This window comes from Gekko japonicus, unplaced genomic scaffold (genome assembly GCF_001447785.1).
Source record: "Gekko japonicus isolate JY-2015 unplaced genomic scaffold, Gekko_japonicus_V1.1 scaffold128, whole genome shotgun sequence".
In the NCBI taxonomy this organism is placed as follows: domain Eukaryota; kingdom Metazoa; phylum Chordata; class Lepidosauria; order Squamata; family Gekkonidae; genus Gekko; species Gekko japonicus.
Genome location: NW_015173126.1, coordinates 1,215,421 through 1,230,635, shown reverse-complemented (window position 1 = coordinate 1,230,635; position 15,215 = coordinate 1,215,421).

Here is a 15,215-nt window from a genome sequence, read left to right as displayed (position 1 = left end):
TTCCCCTGTATCTTCTCTTTTATATTCTCTTCTGCTGGCCAGAAATGTGTTACAGAAAGTTTGTTTACTGAAAATGTTTCATTGCAGATTTGATACTTCAAAAATGTTTGCATTTCTGAACTCTTTGTGATGCCTTAGCAATAACATCTTCTGTAAGTCTGAGTAGATAAGATGTCACTGTCATACCAGTGATCAGCTAGCACTCCTGTATTGAACTGATATTACTGATAGTAATACAATATGATAAGAAGGGAAAACTGTAAATCCTGATAAAGTCATCTTATGGTAGGGAAGAGAAATGCCATTTCTGCCAATTTTCCACAGTAACCTTTTCAGTAGTATTGCTAGCAATGCTTTGTATAATTCTGATGCGCTTCAAAGCATAGGGGGTCATTGGCTTTAGTAATCAGTGGGTTATTTGGGGTACAATGTTTCTGCATAGTCCTTGCTGGCAATGTCTGGCAAGGGTGAGTTCTGGAGTTTCACTTCCCCCTAAAAATGGCCTGTACACTACCACTCCACTAATCAGCTTGAAGCCGTTCTTCAGCCCAAGAAGCCTACCTCCAATTTAAATGCCTCTTCCATGAAAGGAAGAGACCCTTAAGGGCTCCTTAGGCTAGGGAAACGTCTGTCTGTCTATAGTAGAATAAACACCCAATGTCTTTAAACTTGTGTGTTAACCTATTCAGGCTTGGACTGGTCCCTGCTTCATGCCGTAATATACTTAGCAAATAAACTCAGGGGTTGCTATCATCCTGCCTCCAAGTAGATCTGATGGGAAATTCAAGGTTCCTCAGACGTTTTCATTTGTTTTATTTTACATGGCCTTTGAATCCAAATATGTTCTACCTTCAGGCTCCCCTAGCTAGCATAACTGTTGGTTCTGTTGGTGAATGCATTGAGTGCAGTTGAGAGCCCAAATTATTGCTGCATGCAAGGATCAGCCAGCTAGCACCCTTTCCTTCTCTGTGTCTTATGCCAAAGTCATCTTGGAAGAAGACATGTGCCTCAGAATCCCTTCTTACCCAGGGAACTGCCCCCCCCCCGGAACCTCCTGCACATCTCCTAGGGTGCTCAATTCACCATTAAATTGTATTTTCACCCAGGGAAATGAAGAAACAAATTGGTATGAGTTTCTTGCATCCATATCCCAGCTTTCTGGGCAAGGTATCACATTGGGGTATGCATGTTGCCTTAATGCCTTTTGGGGCTCAGGTCTGCAGAGTAATGAGTACTGAAAACATTATCTGTTTCTTCCCAACATGCAGGCAACATTACCTTCTACCTTGTGGTGATAATGACCCTGTTACCCTATAACTGAATGTTCTTGACCATGACACTGGCATGTCCCTTTTCCCATCTTCATCCACAAGTACAGGGAGTTAAACTGCCACATTTCTCTTAACCTGCAAGTGATACAAATTTTTTTAATGATGCTTTGTTCGCAGAGCATTATAGTGGCAAACATTCCTGAAGATTTTAGACTGTATTTCTAGAATTTAGGCGAAAGTGATATGAATTTTTTTAATGATGCTTTGTTTGCAGAGCATTGTAGTGGCAAACATTCCTGAAGCCATATTTTAGACTGTATTTCTAGAATTTAGGCTATTTAGATTCCTGTAACCAGATGAATCAGAAGATCTAGAAAGTAGCTTTGTGGTCTACAGTATGTAGTTCATGTGCCTGCCTTTCCAAGCATTACATGTTGCTGAAATACTGCTTCTGCCTGAGCCTTTAACTGTCAGTACAGGCTACTATGCAGGCCCCAGAGTATAAGTAGCAGAGCTATTTTGTCTGTCTGATTGGTCCAGCTTTGATTTGAATTTCATCTGTCAGACAGCTTCATAAGATAGAATGGAATGATATGATATGATATGCAGCTTGGAAACATACGCCTCTCTCCACTGACACAAGAAAGGATGTTGCTTCAAATGCTGCCCTGAATGTGATTATGCTGGAATCTCTATTTCTTCCAGTCTTAATGGTCCTCTAGAATCATGTATCAATAGGGATGGAAGTAAATTCCACCTCAACCACAATTTTGCCATTCTGTTGCCTAGCAGTTCTGCTTCTCCTATAAATATGCAGCCACTTTGAAAGGATGTTGGTGAATAGGCACCAATGCAATCATAGATTCATGATAGATTTCCCTTCAAACAATTTATTTTGTTTATGAATTATGTACTCTGAAAAGTATTCTATACAAACTACAGGAATGAAAGTCTAAAATAACTATAAGATGATCTCAATATGATCATCAATATGTCTTTTATTCAGTGGCCAATATTATTTAGCTTCCTCTCCCAGAAGACCATTTGAATATAATTTTACGAGTAAAGGTCTATACAACATTAGGTACTTATTGTACTTATTGCGTTGAACATACAAATAAGTTAGTAACATGTCATAGCATTGTTTAACTTGTATATTTATTGTGTTTTGTTAGGTGGAAGAATACCAATAATAAAAAACAGAACTCTCATGGTTATAGTATATGAATAGTTACGGCTGTGATGGCAACAATAGCTCTGCCTCTTCCATCACAGAACAGAGCCAATAATTATTTTGGGAGCATACTAAGTACAATTAAGCCAGGATTTGTGAGAAATACACTAAGGGGAAAATGTGACATGACATGAAGTGCAACATAAAGTTGTTCAATGAAACATAATTGCACCAATTACATTTAAAATATTTATTTACTTGCCAAGAAAGAAACAAGATTTAAAAAGGCTGATTATCTAAAGTGACACCACAAAACACTTTTAGTTGATCTCACTGAAAAAAGAATTACAACGAGTTAGCACTGTGAGCAGTTGAAAAAGAAACTTCATGCTAAATGAAACATGAAATTTTTATAGGCTTTGCTATTCATATGTGCAGCAGTAATAGTTAAACACTGTGCATAAGACTTGTGAGCGATAATATGTCAAAATGCCTATTCCTGATTTACCTGGATGGAAAGCTCACTGAAATTTCTAAAGCAAGCATGTTTTGTTTCTCTGAATCCAACTGGTAAAAAAATATATATGTTGGGGGAGTCCATTGTCTTTTACAAATGCATGAAAAGTATCTGATAGCTTGCACTAGGAAAAAATGAAGGAAAAGTCAATCTGTCCACTGTCAGTCGCTTTGGATGCTTTCTCCAGAACATTCCTAGTCTCTAAACTTTGGAAGACTCAGACTCATAGGTAAAAGCCCACCAAATGCTTGGGTAAGCCCATCCTTACTTCAAAAATGGGGAGGAGGGTGTCAAAACTATTTTGGACAGTTGTAATTGTATTTAGTCCAAACCCACTTCATTGCCCTTTATTCCAGGGTGTCAAACTCATTTGTTACGAGGGCCAGATCCGACCTAAATGTCACTTTGTTGGGCTGGCCCATGTGTGCCATAAAACATAATGCCGGGTACCAGAGACATACTGTATAAATGACAGCAGCTAGTAAACTCCAAGTTGGTGTATCCTCACTGCGAGGCTCCATGGGCTGGGAGGGGGTGTACAGGAAAACACACATAGGAAGACTGGAGAGCCAGCAGTACAGCACTGGGCACACTGCTTGACTGCTGCAGACAAGGTTGTTCTGCTGTGATGAAGCCACAACTGGAGTGGCTCCATCCATTTCCCTCACTGAGCAGTCTCCTGTCCCCTCCCTTGCACCAGTTGCTTGTGGGCCACATAAGAGCCCTGGACGGGCCAGTTCCGGCCCCCAGGCCTTACGTTTGACACCTCTGCTTTATTCTCTCAGGTATAAATGCAGAAGTGCAATCCTAAGCATGTATACTCAGAAATAAATCCCACTGTGTTCAGTGGGACTTACTCCATAGTAGAGATGTGAAGAGCCGGGGGGAAATGAAAAAATTCGAGGACAAATTTTTCCCGTTTTTTTAATGAAGCCTTTTCCCCCCCCTTTAAATTCTGATAGAAAAATTGGAAAATTTGGGGTGTACTGAAAAAAAACTCTCCTATGAAATATTTTTTTCTTTTAGGATGGATGAAATACTTTTAAAGACAAGGTGGTCATGCTGTAGGCATATACAGCTCTTAAATCTAAGATGCATTTCTCCACCAAGAAGGATACCTAATCTTTATGAGGAGATAATATAGGGCTCTCCTTGCTTTTAAGCTGATGCATACCTTCTGTTGTCCTGTTGACCTAACTTGAGGTTGACCTTGTGATCTACCTTTTCACCTCTCACTCAAACCACTGTGACACAGATTGGATAAAAAGCTTATTGCCCCACCTTGCAGGAAGGAAACTAAGATAAGAAGGAGGTGGGGCAGAAAGCACCAAAGCCTCAGAGGAAAATGAAAAGTTTCACTAAGAACTTAGTTCTCTTTAACTAGAGCGCAAATGCTAAGTTACATGTGCTAAGATAGCATAGTGTGCTTCAGCTTGTAGTTTTCTCTCAAGAATTGGGTTTATTTGCAAACTAAGGCATTGATATGTCAGATAGAAGAGGTTACTCTAGACATACGGTGCTGGGAAAATAGAAAGGCCCAAGTTGGCAAAGATGAGTAAGGGTTGGAGTTCCATACCTTAAATGTGATGCTCAGGAGCTAGAACTTGTTGCAGATAGAAAGATGAATAGAAAAATGCTGGATGAGGTGGACAAGTGAAATTGCTGAAGCCCAAATAGTGAAAAAGTTTTGTTGCATCATAAAGACTAATGAATTTATTTATCATGTTTTATCCGTCCTGCCTCCAAAGAGTTCCTGGCAGTGTATATGATTCCCTTCCATCTTCCCTCAAAACTTCCCTGTGAGGTAGTGATGGGTCCATGAGGACCCAGTAAATTTCATGATAGAATGAACCCTGGTCTTCTCACTCTTAGTCTAACAGACTAATCTGATGTTTTTCAACATTTCCAGACCCATGGTTTGACATTAATCCGCAGCTGGCAGTATGGGACTCACAAAGCTGCAATTACATATCAACATAGTCAAGTGATAAGAAGAGAAGGAGTTACCATTATGACTTCACCGATATCAAGGCCAAGACCATGGGCAGTGCACCAAGAGTGATGAGGACAGGAAATATATGTGCTGTAGGGAGAAACTAGGCTACATGTTAAAGACCAGAGATGATCCTCTCCATTCCCCAGTTCTCTCCCTTATCTTCTGACCTGACACAGCCTGCCCTGTCAACTTTAAACTCCACAAGTCATTCAGTGCTCCTTCCCCAGTACTTGTAGCGTGCTGTGAGAAGGTGCTCCACACTACAAACATGCACTTAAGAGCACTGGGGGTGGATGGTGGTCAGGTGAGAGGGGAAAGTGAGGGAGAAGACAATAGAACTTTCATAGAGATGTTGGGGCTACATGCCACAAATGTGTGAAGTGTGGAAGGGATAATGGCAAGGGTAGGCCAGGCTGGGGGCAGGAAAAGAAAGTATACAAAGGAGAAGTTTCATGGGCTCTCCTTCACAAGCAAGTGTCTGAAAAGTTTGACAACCAACTAGTGGGGGTGGCTAAGATGATTTGCACAAGGTAAAGAGAAGGCAAGAGAGGGCCTTTCTATATGAATTCTAACTCAGCAACTTGTTGTTAGAGTCTTTTTTTGCAATTTTATGCAGAAATACTGGAAGTATGAGGAGCTGCGGTGGCTCAAGGGGTTAAGATGCTAAACTGCAGGCTGTGGAAGGTCAGGAGTTCAGCAGTTCGAGACCCGGGTGCCGCAAGACGGAGGGAGCTCCCGTCTCTAGTTCCAGCTCCTGCCAACCTAGCAGTTCGAAAGCAAGAAATTGCAAGTAGATAAATAGGTACCGCTTCAGTGGGAAGGTAACAGCGTTCTGTGCACCTTGGGGTTTAGTCATGCCGGCCACATGACCATGGAAACGTCTTCGGACAGCGCTGGCTCTTCGGCTTTGAAACGGAGATGAGCACCGCAACTCTAGAGTCGGATTCGACTGGCTTTCAAGCAAGGGAACCTTTACCTTTACCTTTACTGGAAGATGATTACTGAACTCTGAGGAAGTTGAAAAGCTCCTCCATTGGTTTTTGAGTATTTCTACTTCTAATGACTCATTTGTGTCCATTTATTCTGTTGCATAAAGATAGTGTAGTTTGGCTAGTGTGAATGGCTGAAGGGCATTGTTGGCACAAGGTAACATATATCTATCATATTAGAGAAAGTGCAAGTGAATGAGTGCTTGGCTGATGCAGCTGGATCCTGTAATAGTGCCAGTTAAGTGGATGTGGGGACAAGGGTTGGCATTGGGGCTTGTTGCAGGGGTTGATCCCTAGGTTTTAAACTCCAATGTGTGATTCATCATTACTGTCTGTAAGCAAGCACTGATCTGCTCACAAGACCTTTAAGAGAAAGATCATCTTTCAGAGAGGCTGTAGTGCCTGATCATGTGCTGAAATGGTTTTAGCTGTTAACTTTAGTGTAAGCCAGTGGGAGTCTGTTGTTTTCCCTGCTGGGCAAGTATTGCAGAAAATTACTCCTTGGTAGCTGTCTAGCTTTTGTCAATCAGCCTTTTCAGTCCCTCAGGTGGATACTGTAGTTTTAGGAATGCTTGATGTAAATCCTGAAGGTGTTTGTCCCTGTCTGAAGAACTGATGGGAATGTGCTTGCTTCTCAGGGCTTGGCTGTAGACCACAGACCATGCAGTGTGTTCTGGATGGCAGCTGGAAACATACAGTTAAGTGTCGTGATCAGCAGGTGTCCATACAGAGTGGTGTTTATATGTCCATCATGTTGTTAGATCGTGGTGTTCAGGAAGCTGATCTGCTGCATGGATTGGTCCACGCTCAGACTGACAGTAAAGTAGAATACTACTCAGTGAGAAACAGAGAGATGGGGAGAGGAAAGGCTTTGTATAGAAATATTGGAAGGTGGAACTGCTCAACTTGTTTTGCTTCAGTCTTCTTCCTAAAGTGGAACTGTGTGCTGCCTAACAATAGTAGCATGAATGGTGAGGTGCAGCTCAAGATTGATAAAGGTGGATTAACAACTGTTGAAGAACAGTTAGCAAAACATAGTGTTTTTATTCAGATTCCACAGGAACATTGAAAGCCTCTTAAATATAAAATGGATGATGAGAACGTCTAGGGAAGAACGATGATCCTGTTCTTAAATTCTGCAAATGTAATTTTGAGTCTGGGAACATGTACGGCTGCATTTTGAAGAAAATATTCTGGGTCTGAGAAAAATTCATTCTGTTCATAAGTGACAGATAGTCTGTGCTATTGTTACAGTTATTTTCCTATTTGTTTTATCAATGGGCTGTGGATTTATTTTGGTAATTCCTATTAATGTTAGCATAAATCCCCTGCTCACTGTTGGGAGACTAAACCCTTTCATCTTCAGTATGTAAATTTTCATGCTTATAATTTTGAAAAATATCCAGACACTCTCCCTTGATGATAGAATGAAATGCTGTCTGGCGTTGTAGCCACACCTACATGTGCTTTGGCACTTTATTAATTATACAGTCCTAAAATGAAATGGTCACAGACAATTCACAGGAAAGTGCTAGAATTTTTACTCTCACTTATAAATTAAATGATGTAATTAAATCCCACTTTTTCAAGGTCTTACAGTGCAGATACCTTTAGTCTGAAATGATAGCAAATGTTTGGTGCACCAAACTCAGAGGAGTCCCTAATTTCTTTTAGTAAATAAAATGTTTTTTATGGTGAGAAACCATAATAATTATATATGGTTCTTTATAAAACATAATTATTTTGAGTATAGTCCAGTTCTACGGAATACTAAAGATATGTGCTTTGATATAATTATATCCTATAAGCACCTTTCTTCTGCATTATAGTATGATTTAAATCTACACCATAATTTTCTCTCTCATGTAAATAGTTTCTTTTTGCTACACTCTCCTTTCATGCACAGTGTGAAGCTGGAGTAACACCATTAACTTCTCTGAAAGCACCCTTCATTTGTAGTGTGCATTCTGTACAGTGTCAGCTCAGGATGCAGCAAAAGTATATAAGTGCTATCAGATCAAATGTTGGGAGTTTTGTGGTTCCAGCCATCTTGTTTGATATATTTCAAACTGTGGATCAGAAATTTGTGCCTAGCCTGACTATTTTTACAGATATTGGACACCATATAGATGGGGAACAGTACTGTTCTGCTGTTTCTTCATATTATCATCACAGAGCCCCGGGTCAGAGGTCAGTTATGATTGGAGAATCCAGCCTTTTTTTGGTTGTAATATTGTAAGTCTCCTGAGTAAACTTAGCAGTCATGGAATAAGAGGATGGGTTCTCTTATGGATTAAAAACTGGTTAAATTGCAGGAAACAAAGAGTAGGAATAAATGGACACTTCTCACAATAGAGAGAAGTAAGCAGTGGGGTCTTGGAGGAGGAGGAGGAGTTAGATGTATACCCTGCCCTTAACTTGGAGTCTCAGAGCAGCTTACAATCTCCTTTCCCTTCCTCTCCCCACAACAGACACCCTGTGAAGTAGGTGGAGCTGAGAGAGCTCTGAGAGAACTGCTCATGAGAGAACAGCTCTGAGAGAAGTGTGACTGACCCAAGGTCACCCAGCTGGCTGCATGTGGAGGAGTGGGGAAACAATCCCAGTTCTCCAGATTAGAGTTTACTGCACTTAACCGCTACACCAAACTGAGTACATAGCTTGTTGTATTATCACTGGTGTTGGGGTGTGTGTTGGGTGTGGCATACTACAGGGATATAAGCAGGGCTCAGACCTCGCTAGTTTGTCTTTCATTTGCTTGCTTTAATAAACATGAGCTGATCACTACTCAACGCCTCTGAATTTAGTACACTTCACTGGCGACAAAGGTGGGATCCCGATGAGCGACCCTGATTCTGACTCAAGCACCGCACCATGCACCGCTCCCCAAGACTTTGCGCCTCGCATTGCTCTGAGAGTCATGGCTGCCGCTCTAGGAAACATCCCGGTGTTCAATCCCACTCACCCTGAGTTCTGGGAAGCATGGGTAGAGCAGCTCACATACTTCATCCTCTACCAAGACGTTGCCGATGCCGGCAAAAAAAAGGCTCTGCTCCTGAGCACGTGCGGCGTCTCCACAGTACGGCTGGTCCAGGGCCTCAGTGCTCCCAAGAAGCTGGACGCGGTAACGTACGATGAGCTAATCAAGGCCCTGACCGATTATTTTGCACCAAAACCAACCAAGATGGCCAAGCGCATGGACTTCGTGGTGCACTCTCAGAGGTCCGGAGAAACGGTTGCCGTCTTCATGGCTGAATTCTGCAGGCTGGCCATCGACTGCGAGTTTCTGGTGGTCGAGGACGCCCTCCTAACCCAGTTCATTTGGGGTGTCCGGGACCCAAAGCTCCGCCGCAAACACGTCGGAACTGACGAGCTCACGCTGACGAGCTCACGCCTGGCTGCAGCTTTTGAGGAGTCGCATCAGGATCGACAGTCATCCTCCATGCACCAGATCCTGCTGATTGAGGACCTCCCCGATCGGCCCATCCAGGTAACTGAAGTCTCCTACCACACCGCCCGGGACCATGTCCTCTCCTATGTTTTAGATTGGGTGGGGAGAGGATGGCCTGCCGGCCGACTGGGCACAGAATTCGCCGCTTTCGCTTTATGGCGGGACGAGCTATTGGCACACAAGGGCTGCCTGTTATGGGGAAGCCAAGTCTTCGTGCCCGTTCCCCTGTGCCAGTGGGTACTCACAGCTCTGCACGAAACCCACCCGAGGATCATGTGCATGAAGGCTTTAGCCCGCAGTTATGTGTGGTGGCCAGGAATGGACGGGGAGATAGAGGACCATGTGAGGCACTGCCGAACATGCCAGGAGTTGCGACCAGAGCCACCCAGGGCCCCAGTCTGACCTTGTGCCACAAGATGGTAAAGAGCAGGAGTCATTTCGAGCAGGAACAGCGTTCCGGGCTTGGGAATCCACACACAAGCCATGGGCCTGCCTGCACCTCGATTTCACGGGCCTCTTCCAGGGACACTTATTTTTCATCCTAGTAGACACCTACACCAAATGGTTGGAGGTGGTTCCGGTCCCCGCCACGTCGTCCCGCACCACCATCCACGCCATGTGGAGGATCTTCAGCACACACGGCATTTCCGACACTCTGGTGTTGGACAACGGGACTGCTTTTACTTCAGCCAAGTTCCAGGAGTTCGTGCGCTACTACGGGATTCAACACATCCACTCAGCTCCCTTCCACTCAGCAACTGTCAAGCAGAAAGGATGGTGAGGACAAACAAAGAGTCCCTGCGCTCCATTGCACAAGGAGACTGGGACCACCAGTTAGCAGCCTTTCTATTTGGCCAAAGGATGACCCTGCACACTTCCACTGGCTGCAACCCAGCAGAATTATTGATGGGTAGGCGCCTCACAACCCTGTTAGATCGCCTACACCTAGATCAGGACCCCGATCACGCCTCGGCCCCAGAGCCCCAGGATGCCCCACGTGGGTTCTTCCCAGAGGACCCCATGTATGTGAAGAACTTCTCTCGGGGTCCAGCGTGGATCCCGGCCAGGGTTGTGAGGGTGACGGGACCTCTATCATACGAGGTCTCTATGGAAGAGGGCCAGTTGCTCCGGAGACATGTGGATCAGCTGCCCAGGCATCTACTTCCCGCAGACCCAGCAGAGGGTCACTAGTTTGTCTTTCGTTTTGCTTGCTTTAATAAACATGAGCTGATCACTACTCAACGCCTATGAACTCAATACATTTCATAGCTCAATGAAAGTGTCAACCCAGTGTGCTGCAGCAGTGAAAGACGATTGGAAATAAATTATCAGGAAAAGGATTGGAAATAAAGCAGCCGATATTTTAAAGCCCCTGTATAGATCCATGGTGTAGCCTCATTTCGAATGCCGTATAGATAGAGTTGCCAAATAATTCTTTGCCGGGAGCGGGGGGCTCCCGGGCAGTGTCGGGTGAGTGCGTGTGTGCGAAGCGCACGCGCTGCGTGCGCATTACCCGGAAGTGACGTAGGCACGCTGGGCACGCTGGGGGCGAGGCCACGGCCATACAAGGGAAAACCATAGAGTTTTCTCTTGTATGGCCATGGCCTCGTGCCCAGCGTGCCCACGTCACTTCCTAGTGACGTGCACACCGGGGGCGAGGTTCCCCCCGGGCCCGATTCCGCCGCGGCGGAAATTGAGCCTCCAAAGCGGGGTTTTCCCCACCCCCCGGCCCGATTTGGCAGCCCTACGTATAGAGTTCTGGTCACTGTATCTCAAAAAAGATATTGCTGAGCTGGAAAGGTAAAGAGGAGCGTGACCAAGATGATTAGGGAGTTGGAGCACCTTCCCTATGAGGAAAGACTGAAGAGTTTGGGACTTTTCAGTTTAGACAAGAGATGACGAAGGGGGGACATAATAGAGGTTTATACAGTTATGGATGGGGTGTTGACAAAGGGAAATCATTGGATCCCTTGAGGGCATCCAATGAATCTGATGGGCAGTATGTTTAGGACAGAGAAAAGGAAATACTTCTTCACACAAAGAGTGATTAAAATGTGGAATTTGCTGCCAGAGGATGTAGTGATGGGGACAGGAATAAACAGCTTTAAAAGGGGATTAGACAGATTCATGGAGGATATATCTATCAAGGGCTACTAGCCCTGGTGACTGAGGGGAACCTCCACATTCAGAAGCAATAAACCTCTAAATCCCAGAGCCAGGAGGCAATATCAGAGGGAGGTCTCAGCCTCTATGCCCTGTTGTTGGCCCTCAAGAAGAACTGGTTGACCACTGTGTGAGACAGGATGCTGAACTAAGTGAACCTCTGGTCTGATCCAGCAGGACTCTTCTTATGTTCATTCTGTCTCTTATTAGAAGCAATGAAATGAAAGCCATGTTGGCCTTATCACTTCCTGCTATCAAGCTGATGATGGCAGCAACTCTTATAGAGTGAGAGGAGCATAAATAAAAAGCCAAATTAAGAATAATTAAGAGAGTTGATTATATTGGTTTCTAGGCCTGATGCAAATATGTTTGAATAAGAAGAGACTGAGATTTTATTTATTTGTGTCCAATCATTCCAATTGCTAATGGTGGTAGATTAATATAAAATTAAAATACAAATATGCAGTGTGTCATTGAATCACTTAGAGACAGTAAACATGCCATATCATTGTAAGTCTAGTCTATGGTTGCCAGGTCCCAATGGGGGTTTCCCACTTTTGGGGACTATGATCTGCTGCCAGCTAGCTGGCCGATGGGGGAAACACCACCCCCAAACAGGGACATTGTCAGGCAGCATCCCTGACACAATGACATCACCCAGAAGTGATGTTATCGCATCGGCGACATCACATGCAATGCTATGGTTTTGGGGCAAACTCTATGGTTTTGAAGCCTAAAAAAACAGAGTTTTTGCCCCAAACCCAGAACGTCATGCATGATGTCACTGGCGTGTTGGGACATTGCCCGATGACATCCCGCCCACCCCAGAACGCCCCCAAATCCCCCTGCCGTGATAACAAGGGGACCTGGCAACCCTAGTCTAGTCACCTTCATCACTATAACTTAGTGGGCAGGATTTAACAGAAGAATGCTCCATGATGGCAGGGAATCTCTTTCCAACTTTTGGAATGTAATACTCATCAAAATCAGAGGAGGACACCTTTAGCTGGTAGGCAGGGACAGGGGCAGTGAGGAAGTCTGCATGTTGAATTTGAGCTAGAGAACTGGAAGTTCCAAGCTGCATTCAGCTAAAAGTGGGTGCACCTTGAAGGAAATGGAAACTGTACTAGGCATCTGAAGCAGAATTGGCAGATTTATTGTCATCTCTAGGAGTGCCCATTTGCACTGGGCTCACATATCTATAATAAAAGCAAATATTATGACACCATAAGTCTCTGATGCTCTCAGACATAGAAAATGTAATACTGTGGCTCTTCTCATTGCTCTTTGAAATGGGAAGTTCACAACATTGTATTAAAATCCCTGCTCCTTTAAACGTTCAATCCTTCCCCACTCCTCTGAAGAGCATATGTAATTTATGAAAGATTCTGAGGCTCAGGACTTGTGCCACAAGATGGTAAAGAGCAGGGGTCATTTCGAGCAGGAACAGCGTTCCGGGCAGTTTGGACCTCATCAACATGTATTTAGGATTTTTGGCCCCAATGTGCATCACTTTGTACTTGGCAACATTGAACCCCATTTGCCATTTGCCATGTTGACGCCCACTCACCCATCCTTGACAGATCCCTTTGGAATGCCTCACTATCCTCCCTGCTTTTCACCACCCTGAACAATTTTGTGTCATCCACAAATTTAGCCACTTCATTGCTTACTCCCAACTCCAAATAATTAATGAACAAGTTAAAAAGCATCACACCCAGTACTGAGCCCTGGGGTATCCTATTGCTTACCACCCTCCACTGTGAAAATTGCCCATTTATACTCACTCTCTGTTTCCTATTAATTAGCCAGTTTTTGATCCACAAGAGGACTTGTCCTTTTATCCCATGACTACTGAGCTTATTTAGGAGCCTTTGATGAGGAACTTTATCAAAAGCTTTCTGGAAGTCAAGGTAAACATCTATTGGGTCCCCCTTGTCCACATGTTTGTTCACCGTCTCAAAGAACACTAACAGGTCAGTGAGACAAGATCTTCCTTTACAGAACCTATGCTGAGTCTTCCTCAGTAGTTTTTGTTCATCAATGTGCCTACTAATTCTCTCCTTAATAACACTTTCCACCAACTTACCTGGTATTGATGTCAGTCTTACTAGCCTGTAATTTCCTGGATCTCCTCTAGAACTAGCTTTCCGCTGCTTGAAGGAATCCTTCTTACCTTTTACAGCTTCCATCACTTTATGCTTCCATTACTTCATTTATTAACCATGCAGGCCTTTTTCTATACCTATTTGTGCCTTTCCTAACCTGTGGTATATATTTTATCTGAGCTTTTAGGATTGTAGTTTTAAATAGTCTCCAAGCTTCACCAATGGTATTGACCCTTTTTACTTTTCCTTTCAGTTTTCTCTTCACATTTCAGAGACTTTTAAAGTTTAAAGTCCTCATAGGACTTGGTTTCCAGACCCCTCACAATCTTCATTGCCCTCCTCTAGACACGTTCCAGTTTGTCTATAACCTTCATAAATTGTGGTGCCCAAAACTGAAAACAGTACTCTAGGTGAGGTATAACCAGAGCAGAGTAAAGCAATACCATCACTTCATATCATCTGGACCCTATACTTCTGTTGATACAGCCCAAAATGGCATTTGCCTTTTTAGCTACCACATCACACTGCTGACTCATATGTATGGTCTACTAAGACCCTAGATCCATGCTCAGATTCACGTATTTCCTCACAAGCAGGGCTCATTTCCTGCCAGAGCTCACGGGGGGGGGGTGCTCCTGCAGTAAGGAGCCCAGGAGGTGGGCACATGCAGCAAGCCCTGCCCCCTGCTCCTAGCAGACCTCAATTGGACCATGAGAAGGAAGAAGAAACAAGGTAAGTTGAAGAGGGGCCCTGGGAAAGGCCCGCCGACCCCCCCTGGCCTTCCCCGGCCCCCCGCCAGCCACGGGGCCCATCCCGGGCCTCCCCCGGCCCGCAGCCAGCCACGGGGCCCAAGGAAAGGCCTGCCCACCCCCCCCTGGCCTTCCCCAGCCTGTGGCCAGCTGCGGGGCCCAAGGAAAGGCCTGCCCACCCACCCCTGGTTTTCCCTGGCCCGCAGCCAGCCATGGGGCCCGAGGAAAAGCCTGCCTGCCCACCCCTGGCCTTCCCCAGCCCCGACATCTCTTTCTTAGGGACATTTTCTTTCTATTATTGCTCTAAAACCCCCCACTATGTGCTTATTCTGCTTTTCCTTAATTCTGGTTTATAACTAGGAAACTTTCTCAGATTAATTCAAAAAATTGGAGCATGCACAATTTGCAGCAGTTTTCAGGTCCTTCAGTTCATGTGCAACTTTTAAGGAGCCTGCAAAGAAAGTGTGATGTGATTATACATATGACTCCATCAAGATTCATTTTTGTGCAGTGTTTCACCAATATGCAAATGTTTTCCTGTGAACTAGTAAAATTCCACAGGAATGAATCTTGATAGCATCATACATACATTAAGACTGCTTTTTTTGCAGTGTGTTATCAATCTGTATATGGATATCATATCAGAAATACAGAAAGGGGATATGTAAATTATCCAATGCACGGGAGCTCCCGGCCGCCGCCGAAGGCAATGGCGGCCGGGGGCTGGTTTGCCGCCGCGAGGAAGGCGGGACGGGACAGGGTCCCAGCACAGTGAGCTGGGACGTCGGGGGGGGCGGAGC